Here is a 5,184-nt window from a genome sequence, read left to right on the forward strand (position 1 = left end):
TGGAGTGCATTCTCAATGTGACTTGGATTGAAATATGCCTTAAGAACTTTAAAAAATGTAATCTATCAGCCAGTAGAAATATAAATGCATATTTATTATTATTATTATTTATTTTTTTTTTTGAGTTGGAGTCTCACTCTGTCGCCCAGACTGGAGTGCAGTGACCGCTCTCAGCCACCACAGCCTCGACCTGCTGGGTTCCGGCGATCCTTCCACCTCAGCCTAACAAGTAGCTGGAACTACAGGTGCATGCTACCACGCCCAGCTAAGTCTTTGATTTATTGTAGAGATGAGGTCTTGCCAAGTTGCCCAGGTGGGTCTTGAACCCGCCAGCTCAGGCAATCCACTGACCTCAGCCTCCCAAGGCACAGGATTATAGGCTGAGCCACGGAGCCCGGCTCTCTCTTTCTGATGGCCTCCTGGTGGCCATTAGAGTACCAGTTCCAGGGCCAATGTGCTTACCCTGGGGTTCCAGATGAGGGACCTTTCGGTCCCAGACCTGCTCCTTGGCTGTTTTGCTTCTTCTGTCCTATGCCTCTTAGCTGCTTGAGCCATGGGCTTCTTTTGGAAGACATACCCAGGGCCTCCTGGGATCCCTTCCCAGAGTCTGACAGGCCATGAGCTTGAGGCAGGGGTGCCCTTTACAAGGCCCCAGGTCAGGCTGGACAGGCCTCCACAGAACAATGCCACGGAGTGACCACGGCTTCTTCCGGAGTTTGCTGATTCGCTCCCATTAGCAGGCAAGTGTCAGCCCAAGGACAGACTCCTCATCCGCCCATTCCGATGCCTCTGACCCCTGACACAGGAGGCCCTCTTCTCCGCACCAACCGTGACTCCCCAGCACCCTTTGGTCCATGCCCAGGCCGTCGCTTCTGCCCCTCTCCCCATTCACACTGCCTCTCCTGGAGGAGTGGAGCGACTTGTACATCTAGGCCCCAGCAGGCTCCCTCGCACCTCTGGACCAGCGAATGTGCTTTCCCTTGGCTAGGTCCTGGGGAAGACGCTCATTACCTCCAAATGAGAATCAGGTCTATACAGGGCAGAGCAGACAGGAACTAGGATCTGGGGGACCGACAGGCCATTTGTTGGAGTCTCAGCCTTGCTGTGTATCTTTGGGCTAATTACACCATCTCTCTGACCCTTAGTCCCCTCTGTGTATACTGAAATTAATCTGTCCTAGGGTTAGCGTGAAGAGTACGTAAGCTCATGAGTGTAAATGACCCGGCGCACAAGTGCTGGAAGCTAGCAGTTGCGACTTTAATGCCTGAACATATTCTAGAGGGGGACAGACAAGGGAACCTTCAAGGGCAGGGCAGGGAGATGTCAAGAAGCACCCAGAGGAAAGTACCATCCCAGACACTCCCTGTCTGCTCCCCCTCTGCCCAATGATCCCCCTCATTCTGCCTTCCCCTAACCCCAGGTCCTCAATGGCCCATAACCCCAGGATCTCCTGCTGGCTGGTTTCCTGCTGGGTAGTGCTGGGTACTAGACTGGAGGGGGGGCAGGGCCGCAGAGGGTGGGAGGAGGAAGAACCTAAGCTCTTACTTCCCCACTCCCTCCAGGGCCAGTCCAGCAGCCTCTCCTCCCCAGCCCCAACGTCCAGTGGGCTCTAGGAATCTTATTTTCCTGCTTATCTCCCTTCGGACCCAGGGGTAGTAAGAGCTTCCCACTGTGGCTAACCCCTGGATGCCTCCATATCCCTTATCCTCCCCCACCTTGTCCACCCCTCTGTGAGTAGTCTCTTCATAGAAATGTCTTTATTGGAACCACCTGAGATGAACTCTTTCCTACCAGGGCCCTGATGGATGCAGGTACCCTGCAAATCCACACCCTGATTCCCCATGTAGAAAGCTCTAGAGACTGAGCTCAGTCAAGCCAGCCCCTGCCCTGATGCCCGCAAAGGTGGCGCTGGCCTCAAGGAACCCTTTCCCAGGTTCCCTCTGCTGCCCCCCACCCCCAGATCACACATAAGTGCCAGAGCTAGCCCCACAAACCCAGGACAAAATGTTCCGTGGGGTCCCAAGGTTCTTGCCACAAAAGGGACGGCCATGTTCCGATTTCACAGCAGTCAGCCTCCTAAATGGTGCCAGATACCACTTCAGAGAACTTGGCCAGTCCACTCAACACACCCCGTATGAAGTCAATGCCTGGAGAAGATGGCTCCCACGAGATGTCCGTGCTCCAGCCCCCTGCCTCAGGGAGATGAGGACATTTTACTTGTCCATACCACATGGTCTGGGGGGAAGGCTCTTTGTGCATGTGATCAGAGGATTTAAGAGCAAGATTCAGGAAACGGTAGAAAGGGAGAAGCAGAAGTGATAGCCCCACGTCTGACCTTCTTGGATTATGTTTCATGCCCTGCAGTGAAAACCCATTTAATTTCTGCATAACTTAGAAAAGGTTTTAAATGGGCCTGGCGAGGAGCCATTCAGATACTTAGAAGGCACAAACTATTGGAGAGAAAAGAACGCTGACTTCCTGCATTTCAGGGCCTAGGTGCCATGCTCTATCAGGAAATAGGGAGGTACTCATCAGCATATACTTGGGGGCTTCTCTGTGCACCCAGCTGCTGCTCTGTGGAACACAGATGTGTACACAGGTCTGCAGCCTTGATGCAAACAGATTTTCCTTTACGGGGCCCTGGGTTTTCAAGGAGACCGCAGGCAGTAAAACTTGGTGACCTTTAAGTCAGACCCCTTAACTTTGAGCTGGCTTTTCCATTGGGAGATCATAGGCATACGCTGTTAAGCCTCTTTTGGCCTCAGTTTTCTCACCTGTAAATGGAGCTGTTAGCAGTACCCACCTCCTACAGATTCTTCCTGGGCTGGCACATGGCAATATTGAATCTCCAATATTCAGTCATTGCAATTATTATTATCATAATAATCAAATACCATCATAAGCAGGGGGAGGTGAGCTCCACTCAAAGGAGGAAATATTAGAAACTGCATGAACGGCCCATGAGTCTCCTCATCATGAACTTGGACAAGTAGGCACCTTAAAATTCAGAAAAAGAACATCTCCTGGCTGCTGAAGACAGGGGTGAGGATGGCAAAGGCTCAGAAGACCCTCCAAAGGGGTTTGAGAGCCTGTGACAGGAGGGGTGGGATCTAAGGTGGAGGGGGAGAGGGACACCATGAGACCAATACTGACTATATGCCACTCTGGGATGGCAAGAATGTAGAAGCTGAAAGGACGCTTGGCATTCCCAGTCCAGCCTTCTCATTTCATAGATTTGAAAAATGAGCCCAGGAGAAGGGGCGTACCTTGCTCTAAGTCTTGCAGATGGTTCATGGCAGAGCCTGTGAGTGACCCATATGTGGTGCTCTTTCCACTCCATCAACAGAAATGCCAACCGCTGCCTCTCTGCCCACCTTCCTTCCCAGAAAAGCTGCTCTATGCCCATAGCTCTGCTCAAGGGAACGGATTTAGGCAGCCATGTTTGTCCCAAGTGACTTCAGACCCAGGCCACATCTGATTGGCTCAGGAATAACCACCTGACCCAAGCAGGCCAATCAGGTGGGGCCTCTGAAATTAAATCAATTTTCTGTGGGAATCTGAAAAGAAAGACCTTTGCTATCTGGTAAGGGCTGGAGTGAGCATAAGGACAGGCAAGAGTCACACGGAGGCCACAGTTATAGGGTGGCAGAGAAGCCCTGTGCAATCAGGAAGCCTATGTGCAGTGAGGGGAACGCAGCACAGTGAGGGAGAAAAATAGAGACCAGGGGCCCTGAGAGCCTCCATGGTCTTCACAGGCCCGTCTGACTTCATTTCCTGCCCTTGGCTGTGGTGCTGTGGCCTTAGCTGTGCTGTCCTTCTTGTGGACACCCCTTGCTCACCCTAGCCTCCAGGGCTCTCAGCGCTCTGCTCCCACCTGGCACCCCGAGGACATGCCCCAGGCTCACCCTGCCCCTCCTGATGGAATCCTGCCCCTTTATGCCCACAGCTGGGCCACAGAAAGCCAAACTCCAGGGCTCCACTGCTAGACTGCTAATGAGGGCGCAGTGCCCACCGACATGGGGCTGGGAGGTTATAATGGGGAGAAGAATAAAGCTCCGGATGAATGCAGGCTCCCTCTTCTTTTTAAACGTCCCCAGACACTCCTTTTAACATGCAAATCCACTCAGGTTGCTGGCAATGATCAGCATGCACATGGGGAGACGGTGGGGGGTGGGCAAGGGACAGCCTGATCATGGACTTGACTCAAGCAGCTAGGACAGGCCTGGAGGGGAGATGTAGTCTGAGGATGAGGAGACCAGGGGGAAGGTGCCTGTCTGGTGACTGGGGCTGGGGTTTGGGCATCTACAGACCCATGGTCCGGGTTGTGGGAACAGCACAGAAAGGCCCATTTCAGCAGGGGCCCGGGCCTGCCCACTCTAGAGCAACACCTCCCCACACATTCATGGTCTAAACCGGTCCTGGGGCCACCTTCTTGCTGGCAAGGAGCAGCTTTGGTCTCAGGAGGCAAGCCCGTGAGGTGTGGTTCCTTCTGAGACAGGCTTCGTGGTCTGCTTCTCTGCCCCAACCCTGCTTCCGGGGCCCCATCCTTCACAGCACCCCCTTCCCAGCTCCGCTGACTCCCTACGGCTTCTGGGCCATTTCAAAGGAAGTCTCCCTAAACGCACCACCAGCGCCGGGGAGGTGTCCAGGCATCATCCGCTTCAAAACCCGTGTGCCCACCAGGCCGTCCCTCTCAGCAAGTGGCCCACACCACACAGGTCACAGGCAGGGCAGGGCCTGCCTCTCCCAGTTCCCATTTAAGGGCCACATCCCTTCTGATGGACCCGCTGTAAATGGGCCACCCTGTGCAATTCAGAGACAAATAAATCTTTTTGCTACTCCTGGGGTGACAAGGGAATAGACTCTGGGAAAGTTCTGCCAAGCAAGAGATCTTGTTCGTTAATAATAATGATAAATAGCTCACTTCTCACATGCAGTGTGAGTTACATTACACTCCAGGCTTCTCCAGAGGTGGCTGGGGTGCTCACTGGAGCGGGGTGGGGAGTGCGTGCAGCCAGGGAGAGAAGGGCCAGGAGGGTAGTGGGGGTGGGGTGGGGGGTTGGGAACAGAGGTGGAGAGATCCGGCAAGAAAGGCTGCGGGGGGGGGGGGGGGCCACAGGGGCTCATGCCTGTGATCTCAACACATTTGGGAGGCCAAGGAGGGAGGATTGCCTGAGCCTGGGA

General features: G+C 54.0%; 1 protein-coding gene across 2 annotated transcripts in view; it reads right to left on the reverse strand.

Moving 5' to 3' along the window:
- CDH23 (cadherin related 23) overlaps positions 1 to 5,184 on the reverse strand; it is a 379,551-nt gene that overhangs the window by 247,119 nt on the left and 127,248 nt on the right. The gene's annotated exons all lie outside the window — the stretch shown is intronic.

This window comes from Carlito syrichta, unplaced genomic scaffold (genome assembly GCF_000164805.1).
Source record: "Carlito syrichta isolate Samal-C Ts95f unplaced genomic scaffold, Tarsius_syrichta-2.0.1 Scaffold301031, whole genome shotgun sequence".
NCBI lineage: Eukaryota > Metazoa > Chordata > Mammalia > Primates > Tarsiidae > Carlito > Carlito syrichta.